This window comes from Pteropus medius, unplaced genomic scaffold, assembly GCF_902729225.1.
Source record: "Pteropus medius unplaced genomic scaffold, Ma_sr-lr_union100, whole genome shotgun sequence".
NCBI classification, from domain to species: Eukaryota; Metazoa; Chordata; class Mammalia; order Chiroptera; family Pteropodidae; genus Pteropus; species Pteropus medius.
This window is the reverse complement of record NW_024340692.1, coordinates 9,938,537-9,958,224: the sequence shown is the minus strand read 5'-3', so window position 1 is coordinate 9,958,224 and position 19,688 is coordinate 9,938,537. Positions and strand designations below refer to the sequence as shown.

General features: G+C 36.2%; 1 pseudogene; it reads right to left on the bottom strand.

Annotated features, from left to right (window-relative positions):
• Window positions 1–2,532: 2,532 nt before the first annotated feature.
• On the bottom strand, window positions 2,533–3,120 carry LOC120604318 (translationally-controlled tumor protein-like; annotated as a pseudogene).
• Between the last annotated feature and the right edge of the window lie 16,568 nt (window positions 3,121–19,688).

Genomic DNA, 19,688 nt, shown 5'->3' with positions numbered 1-19,688 from the left:
GAGACTGAGCAGGAAATGAAATTCACTGAGGGAAGAGCCGATGACTCTTTTGGAACATGGCTCCTTGGGTGTAATGACTGGCAGAATTGCGCCCTGAGATTTACCTTTTTTCTACACATTATTATTAAAAATGCAAAATATATACAAAAATAGAAAAGTGCAAGAACCCCTCATCACTTAGCTGAAATAATTATCAACATCGTGCCCACACTATTTAAGTTGATATTCTCACATTTTTCTTTAGATAAATATGTGTAGGTGAATTTTTAAAATTTAAATGTGTGAATGGTGTAAATTCATCAGCCTGTACTTTTATCGTTGAAAAAAATAACTGTACTATGACCAAGCCTGTAGATTAGGTCATACCAATTTTAGTAACATCTATAGATTTTCTACATTTATATAATTTCTTAAAGTTGGACATAGGAGGAATCTAACTTAGAATCCAACTTAGAATCTCCTGGATGTTAAGAACATAAAAGGAGCATATACAAAGGGATTTCCCAAGATAATCATCTTCAGTAAAGGGGAAAATCATAGTAGCAGGTTCATTTCTTCTAACAATATTTACTCTCTTTTCTGTTACTTCAGGGAATGCAAAGGAGAAGAGGGTTTTATTGTTTCTTCTCTCTTTTATAAGCCTAATTCATAAGGTGGATTTTGAGCTAGATTAGAGATGCTTAAGACCTTGTCTTAATGCTCAGCTGGACAGTCATCTGTGAACCAGATGAATTCTTTCCATTTTTTTGAATTAACCTAACCCTCTCATCAACCCAAAGCTACTGAGGGAAAAATGGTTCAAGTAGCTGCTATTATATTTTATAGAAAATAATTTGCAAAACACTAGCAGCACAAGAACTTGAATTTGAGAACTATTATAATATTCCAATGTGTTCTATTTTGAATAGTCAGTGAGCTTTCCTCTTGCTTTGTCAGAATGCATTTCTGCCCTTTAGAAATTGGATTTCATTCATCTCCATGCTGTACTTTTATAATTCAAATCGAGGATTTTTCTAAAAAAAAATTTAAATGTTTGTTTTTATAATATTGAAGTTCTGTTTTGAATGGTTTTAACTTTGTTTCTCAGGCAGACTGAAAAAGTTTAGGAGTTATTATTTCCTGAAAAGATTAGGATCATCATTTCAAACTGGTAGCTTTAACTGAATAAAAATAATAATAATTATAAAGAAGGGAACGCGCCAAGCACTCACAGACAATGCATCTAGAAAACATAACAACTTTATTTTTGTTCAACCTGTACCTTGGTGCAAATGTCCATACAGATCAATATTGCTGGAAAAATAACTCATGTAGGGAAATATATCCTAGCTCAATCAACCATGTATTTTTACTATGCAATTAAGATAATGTTTCTTATAACCTAATGCCCAATGCCTGAAACATTTACTTAAGTGGAGAAGAAACAGCCAGGCACAGGGCTTTTAGTGCAGTTGGATCAGAATGGGAAAATCTTCTGCAGCTTGAGATAACGTACGTAGTTATCAAGGTGGCAAGGTTTGAATGAAGCAATGCACATCTTAATCAAGAAAAAAAAATAGCACATGCAATCCCAATATATGTAAATTTATTTATTTATAAATATTAAACATGCCCTATTACACAAATAAATTATGTACTATCAAACATATTTAAAAGGATAACATAAAGAAAAATATAAATTAAAACAAATTTTCTTCCCAATAGAGCATGTTGAACAATCCCTAGATGAATGTACTTGGTGGTTCCCCGGTATAGGCAATCCTTTTCCACTCAAATACAGCACTCTCTGTGACTTTCTAGACAGTTCATCATTAACCATATTATTGGGTTAAGAAGGTATCGAAATCTATGGCTTAACGTAAGTATAGCTTTTGAGACGGGTGAAAGTTTAAGTTACTGTACTATCTTCATGAATTTGTTTTGCCAGCTGAGAGCTGCCTTCTGAACAAAGTAGATCCATCTCAGATATATGGATTTAAAATGGCCACAAGTAAGAACAGATATGGGGACCTGATTTTTGCCCACGGACCCTGGGTGTCTTCTGCCCTTGCCTCTGAGCCATGAAAATATAAATGAAGGAGCATGGAAAGTCTACATATTGAAAAACATCATACATCTTTGTCTTGCCTGGGCTCAGTCCTTCCCCTCAGTGCAGCTACTGTGATTTACTTGCATGCTGTGGGCATCTCTCGTAGAAAGTTGCTTTGGAGGTTCCAGACTAGTGACATCACAGCCCTTTGCCTTTACCTTCCTAAAGGCCACAGCAGTGCCTCCTAATAGTTCTGCGTTCTGCCTTCTACCCAGTCTTGAGTGGAGACTAACTGATATGAAAAGATTAGAGTATCTCATACCTTTCACTCTTAAAAGAGAAGTTTGCATTTTTAGTTCCCCCTTTTTTTTTTTTTGAGTTTAAATGCATTTTATTTTTAGACAATCTACACGACATGTTTTTCTTAAAAACAATGCCTCTGCTCCAAATAAATCAAGGTCAAAATAAATGAAGTGCTCAAGATAACATCAGTCCCATTTGTCCTAGTCCTGGTATGTGGATGAAAAGCAGCAGCCAGTTATGATGATGACAGGTGATAGATCCAAATTCTCAAATTTGTTAACATTTATTTCTAAACCATTCTTAAAGAAAAGTCATATGTGGGGTCACACCATCCTTACGGTGGTCCAGCAGGGCAACCATGCCACCTGGATTCATGTTTTTACCAATAAAGAACTGGTAGTTTTTTTTTGAAATTAGCAAGGATGTGCTTGATCCGTTCTGCAGCCCCCATCATAGAAGATTTCACTCCTTCCAGTCTCTGTTCTTCAAATTTCCCCGAGAATGGTTTCATGTAATCTTTGCTGCACTACTTGTAGGCTTCTTTTGTGAAGCTGGTTTATGGTTCCTGACAATGTCAACACCAGTGATCACTGTGCTTTCAGAACCTTCGCCCTCAAGGGGCCTTCTGTGGAGGCATTTTCTCCAATGAACGATTCATCAGAGTTACCCTCTGTCCTGTTGACCATCTTCCCCTCCACTTCCAGGCGCAGCCTATCCACGATCTCTCAGATCTTGTAGATGTTGGAGACCATCTCATCATGGCTTATGATGTCCCAGTAGATGATCATGACGGAGCTCGGAGCAAGTGTGATGCGTGGACTGGCAGAATAGCTCCCTTCTTTCAAAAGGAACTCGAATGTTTGAGTTTAAAATATCATAATAGATGATATAATTTTAGTTTGCTTTTTTTTCCCTTTCAGGTTAAAAATATCTTTCAAGTAATTTTCCTTTCATTGTATTTGCTAAGTCTCAGATTCTTTAAAACCCAGATTTGGAGCCTTTATTATTTGATAGTGTCTCCTTACTATTAATCACGTTCTTTGATAGATATTATATTTGACTTGATTTATTGGGAGATTGATATCGATGACCTTAGAATGAATAATAATCATAATGATATTTAATACTGAAGCTTGGCTATCACACTAGCTGCATATTAATAGCCTGATGGATTTGATGGTGCATTTTGAACTAAAACATTAGAGATTTTTCTTCTTGTTTTTCTCGATTTTTATTGAAAAACTCCATACAAGTGCCTATGGCAGACCACTAAAACATGTCCAAAATATTTTGACTGATGCCCCTTGTAGGGTAGAAGAGGGCAGGACAATAGATTGGGAGGGCACTGAGGACATTCCTGGAAAAATGAAGCCTCTTCCTTTTATCATTTTGGCAATCCTTGTTCTGTGATATTAAACATTATTTGGATGCTTGAAGTGTGCTGGGCGCTCTGTTAAGGGCTGGATACAGAGATAAATAAGATATGAAGCATGCCCTGGAAGGGCTCAAGTTTTAGCATGAGAGACACACACAAATATTAGATAAATTCTGAACAAGACCACACAAATCCTGTTAAAGGTACATGGAAAGCATTATAAGAGTCCAGAAAAGCATGACCCAACCTAGCCTGGCGGGGAGTGAGGAGTTTTTCTAGGGATAGATGGCAGGTGAGGAGAGCAGGGCTTCTTTCTTCTTGGGAAATGTGGCAGAGAGATGACTCTTAAGAACACAGAACCTGAAATACTATCACATGTCTCCAAAACATAAGTCCCTTTTCCCTTAGCTCTCCTACAGTCCAGCTGTAGAAAGACATAAAAAAGGCAAGAGTTTAACTAGACATGTGAGGGGTTCTAAGTTTTGGAATCAGCTTGTTAAAGTAAGTACTATATGAGGTATCCTCCAACCACCAAGATGGAAGGCCAAAGCCAGGTCTTGGTGTCAGGTTACTAAAGAATTTCAGAGAAGAGACAGTGCAACCTGCTTTCCAAAAGTTTGCCCTTTACTGGAGGCAGCACAGGGTCCCTCACCTCAGCTACGTGTGCACCTGTACTCCAGCGTCAGCCAAGGCCCGGAAATATGTTAGTGCTGCTTCACTCACTCTTCTGCAGGACATTTTCTCAGGGTACGCACCATGCTTTTCCATGTGCGCATTCTACTTCCTCTTTGTTTAATACAGAGATTTCTCTAGTTTGTTCCTAGGAACAAAGTTCTTGTTTTTGTTTGTTTGCTCATTTGTTTTTTGTTTTCAATTGAATTTACAGGTGGCTATGCATACTAGATCATATTTCTCACTCAGTTTCAAATTTTGCTTTCTAAGCAAGGAAATTTGGAGTCCACGGTGGGTCTGGACTTCATAAAAATTCTGGCCTTCATTCTAAAATTTAAAATTTCAAATGATTTGGAGTCATACATCTCTGTTTTGTCTGTTAAATTTGAATACTTCTTAACCTCTATTGTACTGAGATATTTATTATAATTAAATTATATGAAAATCCCCTCACTTTGGAGAATTTTTTGACACTTAGCAAGAAAATTGGAGACTCTTCATGGTGTTGAAAAAGTGGAAATTCTGACCCAAGATTACATGATGAGTCTCAGATTTGACCTGGCTGGCTTAGGAAGCGCCTCTCTTAGCACTGTCTCTCACTGTCTCTCACAGTGAGAACATTGAGAAAAGCCTGGCATTGTTTTCAGAGGAATTCAGACTGTTATCAGAATGTGATATTCAACTTTAGAGCATCTCTATAAGGCCAAAATAGGATTACATTGTAATTCTCATCTAGAAGCTAGAGGTTTTAACAACTAAGGTATTTATTCAAAGATAAATAAATGTAATGCAATGGAAAAAATGGATAAATATTTTAGATTTGCAACAACCTGCTTGATTTTTATTATTACCTGTCACCCTAAGTGCAGTGTTACAGTCATTGAAATTAAAATTGTGATGGTTGTGTGTTTAGATAAAAGAAATTGAGTGAGATGGGTACTTACCAGGTCTTAAAGATTGAGTCTACAATATCCATTCCACTTTCAGAAGCTGATCATGAGCATTAGAGTTACCTTGTTGATGATCAGTTTAGAAATAGGAATATGATCTAGTCTTGGGCAAGGAAACATGAAGGAAACCATCATGGGAGGTTTTCAGAAATATTTTTTTGCTCGAAGTAGTTAACATGGCAACACTACCTTTATGCTCCCCTGGACATTGTAGTGTCTGCATACAATGACCGGAATCATCAGAGTGCTCTTGCTGTCAGCCTGAGATTGAAGCACACACAGCAAAGAGGGCAGAGCACAGGGTGTCTGAGGAGCAGAGCCAAAGCTTTTATAGCTCCCTTCTGAAGCTGCTCTACATCTGGGCTTCTCATGTAGGTTACTCAGTTTCCTTTCTGTTCAAGTCGGGGTAAATTTTCTATTTTTTGAAAATATGAGAGCATCTTCTCTGATAAAAATGAACTCAAGATGTTGAGAGAGATCTTCAATTAGCTATCTACCATCACCTGGAAGTATCAAAGGAGAGGTGTAAAGAGAGAACAAGGTCAGGTGGATGCATGCTAGATGACCTAAGGTGGAGTGTGTGGCAGATTTCTTTTGTCCAGGCCAGGGGTACATGTAAGCAGCCTCCTTTCTTATTCCCTTTACTCCAGGAGTTCTTATTCATGTTCTGTGGACCCCTTGGCAGTCTAGTAATAACAACATGTCCTGATAAATATTTTTAAATTAATAAAAGAAAATACATATAATTACAAAAATTATATTGCAATAGTTATCAAAATATGTTTTAAAATCTAAGTTTGTGGAACCTATTAGATGTACTTCTTCATTAATAAAAGATAAAAGATTTATTACCATGTCTAACAGTTATCAAAATTTTAAAATAGTAAATGAAAATATTTTGAGATATCTGCAAATAAAAAATAATGTAAAAAAATTTATTGTTCCTATAATCATGGCCATATTTTTTGTTAATACTTCTGTGGATTATTGCCTTCTATTCACAACTGAATAAAATACCTAATTTCAGTTATAATTAGTGAAGTAATATAATGGTTTATTACACAATTTCATAGGCCTTCTGAAAGCTACTCAAAGATCATTTGCTTACGAACTTCTGTTCTCACCTTTAAACAAATATTCTAACTTACCTTGAAGGCAGCCTTTTTTGTTTTGCTGATTGGGCCTACATATATAACATTAAAACCACAGCTGTGTATATGTGTATCAAATGTAAATTAGGATTGCTGCCATTTTAAATCTTGCACATTTATGTTAAAAAATGTCGTAGTTGCTTTTTCTTATGTAATTATAATGTCATTTGGGAATTTTCTAGACAGCTGTTTTTAAAAAGAGCCTTTTGTTCCTATTCTGGGAGAAAAATTCCAATTTTTCAAAACTATTTCTTATATCAGCTAATATTAGAAAGTTACATGACTCTCGCCTGGAAATAAGCTTTCTGACTAGTTGCTATTACTAATCTTGGCTAGGGCAAAATTAAGAAGATAAAGTTTGTTATCCTCTAAAATGCCCATCCTAATAATTTTAATTTCTGTTTCATCATTCCAAACCTCAAATGTAATTCCCTAAAAATTGCTTACAGTGTCACTCTACACTTAATTAACAATTCAGAAAGCAAAAGCACATATTGTATGATTTAGTTGAGTTCTCTCACAAAACTCTTAATTTAATTTTAAAAGGGGAAAAAAAAAATGGTATCAAGGAGATAGCTATCACCTGCTCTCTTCCCCAAATTCCCAGTGACAAAATGTTACATTTGGGTCCTCTCTTTTGATGCATCCCAATGAGCTTTGCAAAATATTAATATCTTATCATTTAAAATAGTATTTGATGTACAAATAATGGTGGCTTCTCTTTATTGAGTAGTATGCCAGCTAAACGAGTGGAAATATGAAAGAGATCATGAGCTACGAGGGTGTAGAGGATGTCTATGTGGATTACCTGAGAGACCTTGAACAATCTTGTTGATGAAGCAGCTCACTGAGCTCCCACTCTTTATAAAAATAGACATTTTTAGTAATAAGATTCATTTAAAGTAAGCTGTCTGATGTTTCAATGTTATCACATTGGTGTAATTTTTCTATTAATTGAACTCTCATTGTCAGTAGAGCTGTAAAAAGTTACTGGAAGATAGTCTCCTTGGGGTTTCCATTTGATCAAGTTTTCATCATTTCCTGAAAGGCCTAAGCCTCACTAATGACTGCTACTTCTACTTTCTAAAGAAACTGCCCTAGTTCTTCACCTGGAGCTTATCAGGCTTGATAATGAATGATGAGAAGGAAACTGCCAGACATTAGCATTAGAGTCATCATTAGGGACAGAATTATATCATTAAAAATTATTACAGACAAAATGAAAATCAGAGTAACAGAAGAATAAAAGAAGTAACAGGCTGGTTAAAAAGAAACATCCAAAAATTGGGTGAAAAGAAAGTCTTCAAGTTTTTAACTTACTTTCTCACAAGACTCTGTATTCTATCAATTCCTTATTTTGAGGTCAAGGATGTTATGATACTCAGATTTGCTCTCAGAATGAAGCCATAGAATTCTATTCAGTCCATCAAGTTTTTATTCATTTTTTAAGTATTTTTTTCTTATGAAAATAAGATATGCTCAAATTTTTCAACCTAATAAAAAACATTTATGAAAAACTCACAGCTAATATTGCACTTAATAGTGAAAAACTGAAAGTTTTTCTCCTAAGATCAAGACACTTGACACTTCTTGTTAAATATTGTATTACAAGTTCTAGTCAAAGAAATAAGGCATGAAAAAGATATAAAAGACAACCAGATTGGAAATGAAGAAGTAAAACTATTCACAGATAACATGATCTTGTATATAGACAATTATAAGGGATTCACTAAAAAGAAACTATTAGAATAAATCCAGCAAGTTGCAAAATACAACAGAAATATACAAAAATCTATTGTATTTCTATACTCTAGCAATAAAAACTTTGAAAGTAAAATTAAGAAAACAATTCTACTTATAACATCAAAAAAGAAAATATTTAGATATAAATTTAACATAAAAAACATAAAACCTAAACTCTGAAAACTATAAAACATTGTTGCATAAAATGAAAGATGAAATAAATGTAAAGATATCACATGTTCATGGATTAAATTTATTATTGTTAAGAGAGCAATACTCTCCAATTTTATCTGCAGCTTCAATGCATTTCCTATCAAAATCCCAGCAGGGCTTTTTGTAGAAATTAATGAGCTGATCCTAAATCGATATGGAAATGCAAGGGACCAAGAAGAGCCAAGCAATCTTGACAAAAAACAGAGTAAGAGAAATCACATGTCTCAATTTTAAAACTTACTTCAAAGCTACAATAATTAAGACATAGTTTCATCAGCATAAGGAATATAGAATAGAATTGAGAGTCCAAATATAAAACTATTTGTGGTCAATTGATTTCAATAATGCTGCCAAGATGATTCGATGAGAAAAAGTCTTTCCAACAAATGCTGCTAGAACAACTGGATGTCCACATGCAAAAGAATGCAGTTAGATCCCTTTATACACAAAAATTAACTCTTAATGGATCATAGACCTTATGTAAGACCTAAAACTATAAAATTCTTAAAAGAAAACATAGAGTAAGTCTTCATGAACTTAGGTTAGGCAAAGTTTTCTTAGACTCAACACCAAAAGCACAAGAGAGAGGAAAAAAAGATCAACTTGATTCCACCAAAATTAAATATGTTTAAGCAAGATGATTGTATAGGCATTCTTAGCACTCGTCCCCTCCTAGAAACATCAATTTGAAAAACTATTCACATGCAAGGAATATTTTCACAAGAGCTAAGGATTTTAGACGAGAGATTATAGCACTTGGGAGGAGGATAGAAATAAGAAAAGACATAGTGAGTAGGATAGGAAAGACAGTTTCACATTATCCCCATCACCCACTCCCCAAGTTCAGGCAAGGAGAAATACACCTTCTCCATGAGGGAAAAGGAGTGAAGTGAGCACCCCACTTCACCACAGACTCCAGCACCAGATCCATACCAGCACCAGTCCAGCTCCCACTACTCCAGGAGATTCCCATGAACCCATACTCCCAGCCCTCCCCAGTGCCGGGCCAGCAACCTCTGGACCTAGATACCAGCCTGGCTCACATCAACTCAGTTTCCTTGTGAGGCCAGCTCCTGTGGTCCTAATCTCCAGACTGGTCCCCACAGATCCAGCCTTCAGGCTGGCCTCCATGGTGTCAGGCTCCAGGCTCATCCTAGTACCAAACTGGCCCTATCTATTCTCTAAGGCCAAAAACAAAAAACAAAAACAAAAACAAAGAAAGTATTATTATTCACTATTCTTTATACCTTCTTCCCACTTTCTTCATTTTATCCCTCTAATCACTCTGTCCCCTTAGCTTGAAATGCCTTTCTCCACCCTCAACTCTACCTAGCCAGGTCTTATCTACACCTTCAAGTTCATCTTTAATGTTACCTTTCAGGAAGCCTCCAGGGTGAGGGCGGTGACTTTCTCATCTCTGAACTAATCCAGTACTTCAACACTATTTTTTATGACATTTGTCACCTTATATTAGAGTTATTTATCAGGTTGTTATATCCCCTTTTTTTTAATCGATTCCCAATAATCGATATAGTAGCTAAGGGGTTTTATGTTAGCTGAGATTGTTCTGTCACTTCTAGTGTTCTCCTTTTGACTGCTCATTTGTGTTTATTCTATGAAGTGAGTCTTTGTCATTTCATGTATTTATTCATATTTTCTGTCAGTTGTTCCACTGCACCTCTTATTAACTATGTAGCAGCATGCAAATGAGCCCCTCATGTTTTGACCTATCAAAAGAACAGTGGAATGGAGCCAGTTAAATTTTCTCTGGGAAGTTTATTTTTGCCTCAAAGAATCCTACTGAGGTGAGTGATGGAATATCAAAGATGAATGTAGGGCTAAGAGGGAAAAACAGTCCCCTTGTCCCATGCCTAAGACTACAGTAAGGAATCACAGGGATGGTTTTCATTTGCTGCTTTCTGAACTGAGGAATGAGTTTTAAAGTATTTGCATACATTAGACAGAAACAGGAGAGTTTCCAGCTTCTAGCAGTGCTTCTTCCGAACTAAAATGAATTCACAGAAAAACATACTGTCTTGTGGTGACATTTGCATTTCAGATTAACTAGCAGGCCTATACAAACTCCTTCAGCTGGTCACTATTTCTGATAGCTTAGGACATCGATACATTGTCAAGGAAAACTTACTGCAATTAAACTTCTCTCTCTCCCACTCACCCATTACACTTAGATTCATGGACATGATCTTGATTTATGGTGCAGCTTTAGAACTGGTAATAATCTGGCTTCAAATAAGACATCTAGGTAACTTAAGAAAAATCTTTATTTCTTTCCATTTACAGTAGTATAAAGTTTTCATCCAGCCTCATAAAACTCAAATCCTTGTACTGCTGTGCCAATCCATAGTTCAGAAGACTTGAGTTTTAAAGATTGGAAATGTACTGAGTTAGTTTCCCTGATACTGCAATTGGTTGTTTGCATGCCATTAGGTTTATTTCCCAAATGTACTGTGTGTTCAAAATCACTCGTGCCCTGTAAATATAATCAGTAAATGCCACTGGGGCACAAAAGAGTCCAGGACAAAAAAAAACAGCATGCCGTAGGCTAGAGAATTTTATTTCACATTTGTGTTCCTTACCAATGGAGAATAAATTTCCAGTTAGAAAAGGAAAACTGGTATAAGAATTTTTCTTACTTCATTTCCTCAGGGGATGCTTAAATCCATTAGGTGCATTTAATCCTAGCAATTGTTTCTGACACATCTCAGAGTATAATCAAATGAACTGGCATTCCAAAGTTAGTAGGTACAGACCAAGGAACACACTGTACCTTAAGGGGTCAGATTTTTGGGATGGGAGTAGGAAAGGTAGGTGTCAGTGCCCAGCTTTCCACATTTCACTATTTTGCTAAGCGCTGAAGTCTCGATCCTGGGAAGCTGCTGCTTTGTTTTTCTGTTGTTGTCGTTTTGTTTTATTATTATTTTTGTTGAGTTTATTGTTTGTTTATTTGTTTGCTTGCTATAAAATTATTCTGGAAAAAGAGAAACATTCACAAGAGAAAGATAAACAAGGATTTCATTTAGCCTTCATGGATCTAATATACCATAGGCATTCTCTGTAGCCCTGAATGAAGTTCCAGATCAACAATATTCAAGCTCAAACCCAAAGCAACCCATTTGGCCAGTTTATTCAAATATCTGATTACTCTTGTAAAAACATATAGTATAGGTAAGTTATTTGCCCAGGAGTTTCCAAGAGAGGCTGACCATCAGAATGCCTTGAGGAGGTTTTATAAAACATCCCATTTCCTAGGCTCCACCCCAGCTGATGAGTCTATATGTGTAAAAATCACCTTCAGAAAAGTCTAACTTGCGCCTAGGTTTGAGGACCAAAGTAAACCATTCTCCTTATCTACTGGTTCGAGGATGTTGAGGAATTAATTACTTTATTGTTTTTGTTTCCTTAAATTTTTATTAGTTTATTCCTTTTATGTGTCTGTGCAAGAAGTAGAGTGTGGTGAGTAGTAATATTCCTAGCTCAGTAAATTAATTTCTGCCCCCTACTGTCTAATAATTCACAATACTACCGTAATTTTCTGACATTCCAAACATATGCTTTTCATCTTGTTGTAGTGGCATATTTAGGCATAATTAAAATATTAAAATTCTTCTTTTCTCCAATGGCAAGTTGCCCAATATAGCATATTTTATAGTTGAGAGACTTACATCCTAGTAAAGAAAAAAGAACGAGTAAAAAAAAAAAAATGTGGTATAATTTTATGTAGTAATCAGTGTAATAACAGTAATAATAAAGCAAGATAAGGGGATAAAAAGTGATAGGAGAGATGAAAACTTTCAGAGGTCTTCCTGAGGAGACATTTCAAATGAAAAGCTAATACTGAAAACAATTCCTGCTGTATTTTTAGAACCTGAAGAAACATTAGTTGAATAAATGACAAGATGGATAAGGCCTCATGAAAATCTAGGGTATGAGCTTGTGTAGCAGTGTAATCTTGCTATGTCCTAGGAGAGGTAAGGAGGTCAGTGTGGCTGAAGAGGCATCAGCAGAGTGAATTAGGTGGCCAGTGTTAGGATATACACTATGGGAGATATCCTGGTGGGCCTTATAGGATAGATGGTACAACTTACTGAGGTCGGGAAGACCAAAGAGATTCGTGGTGGGAAATCAAAGCTCTGTCTTGAACTATTATGAGACGAAGATAACTATCAGACTTTAAGTCAAGATGTTAAGCACTCAGTTGGACTCACAAATCTGAAGCTCAGGTCTCTGCTAAGACAGAGAGATTTGGATGTCATCAGCACAGTACACGTTTGGATTGGCCTTGCTGCCTCCTGCTTTGTCATTTCTCCTTTTTTTCCTTTCATCTCCATGATAACTGACCTTCCCTCTTCTACCTTCTCCCCTCTCCTTCACCGCCACCTCTGTCATGCATACATACTAATAGGATTCATTGGCCTTTTTTTGGAAAATTTTTAATTTTTTAATTAGAGTTGACATTTAATATTATTTAATATTAGTTTCAGATGTACAGCATAGTGGTTAGACATTTATATAATTTATGAAGTGATCCCCCCAATTAGTCTTGTACCCACCTGGCACTATACACAGTCATTACAATATTATTGCTTATATTCCCTATGTTATACTTCACATCCCTGTGACGATTTTGTAACTATCAATCAATTTGTACTTCTTAATTCCTTCACACTTTTCCCCCCTCTCTCCCAACCTCCCTCTCTTATCTGGCAATCATCAGTTTGGTTCTCTGTATCTATGAGTTTGTTTCTGATTTGTTTGTTCATTTATTTTGTTCTTTAGATTCCACTTATATGTAAGATCATATGGTATTTATCTTTCTCTGTCTTATTTCACTCAGCATAATAACCTCTAGGTCCATCCATGTCCTTGCAAATGGATGAGTAATATTTTGTTTTTATGGCTGAATAGCATTCTATCGTATACACGTACCATCTCTTCTTTATCCAATTGTCTGTTGGTGGGCACTTAGGTTGCTTCCATATCTTGACTGTTATAAGTAGCACTGCAGTGAACATAAGGGTGCACAGATCTTTATAAATTAGTCTTTTGGTTTTCTTTGGATAAATACTCAGAGGCACAATTCCTGGGTCAAAAGTTAGTTCTATTTTCAATTTTTTGAGGGACCTCCAAACTGCTTTCCATAGTGGCTGTACCATTATTCAATCCCACTAACAGTGTACAAGGGTTTCTTTTTCTCCATATTCTTGCCAACACTTGTTTTTTGATTTACTGGTGATAACCATTCTCACAAGTGTGAGGTGATATCTCACTGTGGTTTTAATTTTTATTTTTCTGATGATTACTGACATTGAACATCTTTTAGTTTGTATATTGGCCATTTGTATGTTCTCTTTGTGGTATTGTTATATGAGATCTTTATAAATTTTGAATATTAACCTCTTATTGGATGTATCGTTGACATCCAATGTATCATGGATGTATCACTGACATCTTCTCCCATTCAATTCTACTAGCCTCTTATTTTTTCCCTCTGTATTTTCTCTCCATGGAATTTATTTCTTTCTTAGAAATATATGTTCCCACCATAACTCTACTATGTAATTTATCAAGTCACTCCCCTCTTTCTGGGCCTTGGTGTTTTCATTTGTGAAACACGAGGTCAGTTGGGTTATATCAATGGCTAGGGAGACAGTGGGATGCCCAGACTTGTATTCTGCTTTAAGCATTTATATCAGATTTTGCTGATCCTATCATTGTGGTTATAGATGATGATGTTTAGATAAAATCTCTTGGAACAAAACTGTCCATGAACAGAGATAGAAGTGTAGCAGTCTGGCTTAAAATGATAAATTATCTTTATGTTATTTTCTGTCACATGATTCAATTTTCCATGTAACTTACGTTGGCCAAAGAAATGGAGGCAGAAGTAATTGTGGTTTAAGGTTTAAAATTAAGGCTAAATATTATGTGTTATTTTGACGTCTGCTAAAAACAGTAGGGCTTTGAATTGTCTAATTCCAAGTTTCTCTTCTCACTCTGCTTCCTTGGATAAGGTCCACTATCCAAACAATCTTCCTTATCAAAGGGACCAAGGGCAGTCTTTTTTGCAGAGGGTTTCAATTAAATGCCAGGATTTGTATAAACTAGTCAGTTACAGGATTATTTAATTAATTATGGAATCAACTACATTATAATTCAAACAAGCCAATCATATCTTTGTGGAAACCAGGGGGAACCTTATCCTCTTGACACTGCAAAAGCTACCTCGCACAGCCCCTGCTTATTCACTCTGTTTCTGAGTACAACTCACATGCAGAGTCCTTCTCCCGTGGGCAGTGGGTATATGTGACTAATAAACTGGTGTTAATTTCATCAATCTGGTGTCAGGTATTGAGTGTTTAGCCATTTCCATAACCGCAGAGCAGGAATCCATCTCTTACCAATAAGGTGAATATGAAACATGTAAAATTGTGATGTAAGACAATGTGTGTGGAAGCTTTAAAAGCCAATGAGTGGTTTTTCTCCCTTTCTTTTTTCTTTGAACATCACAATGTCCCAGATAGAGGCCGCTCCTTCAGCATGGAAGGCTGATTGAAGAGCCAAAACCAACTCTGACAGCTACAGAAGTGAGATACTAACTTTGGTTGGTATAAACCCTGAGATTTTGGAGCTGTTACCTCAGAATACTTTAGAATAACTTAGCATAACTTAGCCTAAGCTAAGTAGAGACAGATTCGGATTGGGGAGCAGAAACCAACAGCAAATAGAGTATGTAAGTACTGGAAAACTATAGAGAAGAGGAAGGAGATTGTTCTGGTTCTGCACCTAATGCAATTATTTTGTATTCATTATTTGTTTGATTTTAGTCTTTATCACAACCCTGTAGAACCAATAATTATCTCTCATCTTGGACAGGATTGAGAAACTTGCTTAGTGTCAACCAGTAGGGTAGGATTCTCAGCCTCAGCACTATCGACATTCTGAGCTGGATAGTTCTTCATCACAGTGGCATAAGGGGGAACATGCTTTCCTGTGCATTGTCGATTGGCCTCTTCCCAGGAGCATCTCCTCAGTCATGACAATTACAAATGCCTCCAGACACTGCCAAATGTTTCTTGGGGGATCAAACTGACCCTGGTTGAGAACCTCTGCAGTGGAGTCATAGACCTGAATCCAAAAACAAGTCCACCTGGTTCAAATGTCTATGTTCTTTCTCTCAGGCTCTGCAGACGACACTGAAGGTATGCAAGGAAGGAAGACATGGCCTCTTCTTGACCCAGCTTAAGGACGTACTGGTTAGTTCTGTGGATCAAGAAAGGAGTCAGATTCTTACATCCCTCAGCAACTTACCAGAACTGTCATCTCGCACTAAGCAGTACAGCTTGCTGTGTGTAAAAGCTCCATATCCTGTTACCAAATAGCTGAGCCATTCATCCCCACAGAAGATGTTCCCAATAAATTATAGGTCTGAGTGAGAGTGTGATGAGCCTAAAGAAGGGTCATGATGAGTCTCTCTTTACTGCTATTAAGAAAAATAAAACCGTGGTTAACCACATGGACCATAAGGGGAATAAATCAAGGAAACTTAAATATGTACTAGAAGGAATTTTTGAGGCCAGAAAATGCAGCACAAGCTTGCTCCTCTGCCAACCTGTTAAAAGACTCGTGCTTGACTCATGGTGAACTGTGTCCTATGGCTGGCAGCCAGGAGACTTTTGGTGAGCTTGTGGGCCTGAGAGGAACAAATGTGCACTGAGCAGACTTTTGCCTTCTCATTAAGGCACAGAAATAACGTTTCAGCTAGATAGGACTTAGGGAGGTAGGCTGAGACTCCAAACACTTCGGTCACTGCAAAATGGAATGGTCACATCTTCTTCAGGCTTTGAGGAGAAGTCTCACGACGCCATCAGTCTTTGGAATCTCACGATGGTGTCCTGTTCTGTTCTGTAGAGAAAAAAATTTTCCTTTCCTAAGCTATCTTATCAGTGCTGACGCACCCTTCTCCTTCTTCAGCTTCCGCTGAAACTCTGCTCTCCTTGGAGCAAATGCTTATGTGAAAGGAAAACAGTCCATGAGGACTGAGGAGAAAGATGACACTATATCTCCTACAGGACCCCTGCTTTTCATCACTCCAAGTGCCCCAGCTCCTATTCTACCTTCTTCCTTCAAACAACAAACAAATGTCCTCAAGTAAAACATCATAGGCACACAGACCACAGGCGCCACCAGCATCAGGCAGTCTTTTAAACTTGAATCTTCTTTAGGTTCCATTAGACTTATCCTGGCTACAATTTTAACCTGCAGATCAAGAAAATGGATAACTACCCTTCCTCATTTTTCATATGCCTTCCTCCAAGTTGCTAAACTGAATAATTTTACATTTAAGGTTTCCATTCTTACTCATTTCACTGTAATTCACTTAGTTGAAAAGCTGGTGAGGGGATTGTTGCAAAGAATATTTACTTTGAAGAATAACTCAAATTCATTATTATGTGTGTATGTTGGGAATCTTTAAAAAGTAAGTCTCACATATAATCATGCATCATAATTTTATTTTTCCAAAAGAAAACAAGTAGCATTCTCTTGGGAATCGTTCAGTGCTTGTCAAAGGCTTTTAGGTAAACAGAGTCAAGATAGGGTGCCATATATAATGTTCCCACTGCAGCATCACAGCTGACAGCAAAATTCCTAGGTTGCTCAGCAATGTGTTGTTGATAGTTTGCACTTGGGTTAGCTGTTATTACTTAGATGTGTGCATACAAATGTACAGAATTTCAGCTGTCTCAAGTTCTCTGCTTTGAGGATATGTTTAATCCTCTTTAAGGATAAGTAATTTTTATTATTTTAGAGTCAATCTTCTCTAGTGTAATAGCTTCTATTCATGTGTGTGGCATTTGCTGTGGGTGAGCAGTGTGGGGTCTAGGCCGCTCTTGGTCAGAAGGGGTTTTCGAAGAGGTTCTTATTGCTTGAGCAGCCTTCTCCCTGGGATAAAAGAAAAGGAACATCTTCAGGCCTTGGAAATTTATCTCTGTTCAGTGCAACTGCACCAAACATATGGGTCTTTAAAGGATGCCTGAGGATCTAATGTGCTTGTCTGAGTGTTGAATATGCATGTGGTACATTTCTATGAGCCCTAGTTTTTAGAGGGTTCATAGAGTTTCTTTTTCTAATAGTTGAAAAACTTACTTGAGGGCTTCTTCTAATTTTTTGTTTGCTTGCTTGCTTTTTGTTTACTTTGTTGCTGTTGTTGTTGTTCTTTGTTTTAGAGTGACTTCTTCTGCTACCCTTGAATGCAAGTCATCTCTTTGACTTTCCTGCCACAATCATTTAAATAAAAGAAATTAAAAGAAGGAAGGGCCTTAGATTTATTTTTGCAGATTGGATTCAGTGAGATCGAATGGTAGCACCTACGTCTATTGATCTATTTCATCAAATTTTTCCATGTCTACATAGCAAAAGTCTCTTAATAAAGAAAAGCCAATCCCTGTTTTTATTTTGTTTTTTGTTTGTTTGTTTATGTTTTAGCAAACTTACTGGCAATCTCAGTTTGACTATGTATGCAACAAATCAATCATATGGAAATCAATCACCAACATACCTTGCAAAATTTTTTTTTGCATATTTGTTTTGACCTGATTTTTTAATGCATCTCAATTTATTTTATTCAAGAACATTTTGATTATATTAAATGATGGCAAAATATATTTATAGCAAAGGATTATTCCCAAATTCCTTCCTTTCTGTCTCCTAATTTCTGGAGCAATAAAAGTGTGAGCTTAGGGAAATTTCTTGCTATAATTTTTTTTTTAATCCAAGTGAAACGAGTTTGTATTTCTTACTTCAAACATGGTTCACTGTCTCCATGAGACAAATCTTCTCTCCAGACACAGTTCTGATTGACATGTAATGGCCCTATACCATAGAATTCACATATCCAGAATTTAAAACAGTGTTTGGCAAAAAATAGTTTCTCAATAAATTTTTGTTGAAGAACTGAGATGTAGCTGATAAAATTATGACACTTCTTTAGCCATGAGAACAAAATTGAATTTTCTGAAATATGTTTAGATAACCTCGGAAGTACAGAAACTAATGGTTTGAGGAAAGATGAACAATTCAGAGATTAACTTCTAATAACTCACCACCTTCCCCTTTCCCCTTTCATCATCCTAATTTCAGTTTTACCATTGTTATCATCTCAGGAAGTCATTTTAGGATCAAAGACAGGTGGAAATTCATTGTACATTAGTCATTTTTTTTTTATTTAAATTGCATGAAATGCTTTCATTATTCTCTCAATTTACTCTGTTCACTTTAGTTGTATATATTAGTATATGCAGAGGAGAAAAAACAAACAAACCAGTAACTGCTTTCAGAGTTTTGCTATGATCACATTTCCATTACCCTAGTTTCCCTTTAAGGCTTTATGTTAATCAAACACTACGTTTTCCTACCACAAGCAGGTTAAGGGGGAAAACACTAATGAAAATTATATGTGAGTTGGTGTAGAATTGTTGTAGATTTGTTGAGTCACTAATTGTCAAAATGCCTTAACAATTGTAAACTTCCCACCAAAAATATTCAAGGGCCATGATTTCTACTACCTGAAAATGTTATAAAACCATCATCCAGCTGAGCATTTGTTTTAGCGCATGAAAACAGACTAAATTACAGTGTTCTTTTTTTTTTTTAATTTTAAATTCAGTCAACTACAATAGTCAGCCTTATGACATAGTATGCACTTGAATGATTTTTGAGCAAGTATTGATTACAATAATGATTTTCTTAACCAGTTAAACTTGACTTCACAATACGAGTATTATTATGTGAGTTTTTCAAGAGTAGGACTTAGAACAAAAGTTCATAACATCATGCTACGTATTGAACACTCTTGGTAAAAGTTAAGTAAAGAGTAAATGTATTCATTGGAATCCACTACTTAGAATTTTTTGTTCATTTTTGCTTTAAGAGTCAGAGAGTACTTTTTTATTTTATTTAATTAATTAATTAATTAATTTAGAGCACCGTGGTGAAGAAATGCATAAGATAATTTGGGATAAGAGGAACTCTCTTCTGGAAAGAGATGCTAATCTAGCTATCTGAAAGGATAATAACAAAATAGCCAGGCCAAGAAGAAAGGTGGTGTTGCAGTGAGAAGGACCAGTGCTGACAAGAGCACCAGAAGTGAACCAGTATGATCAGAGCCAAGAACATAATTTATGGAGCACAGAACAAAATAAAAACATGGAGTTTCTAGTTCAAAAAGCAGAGTA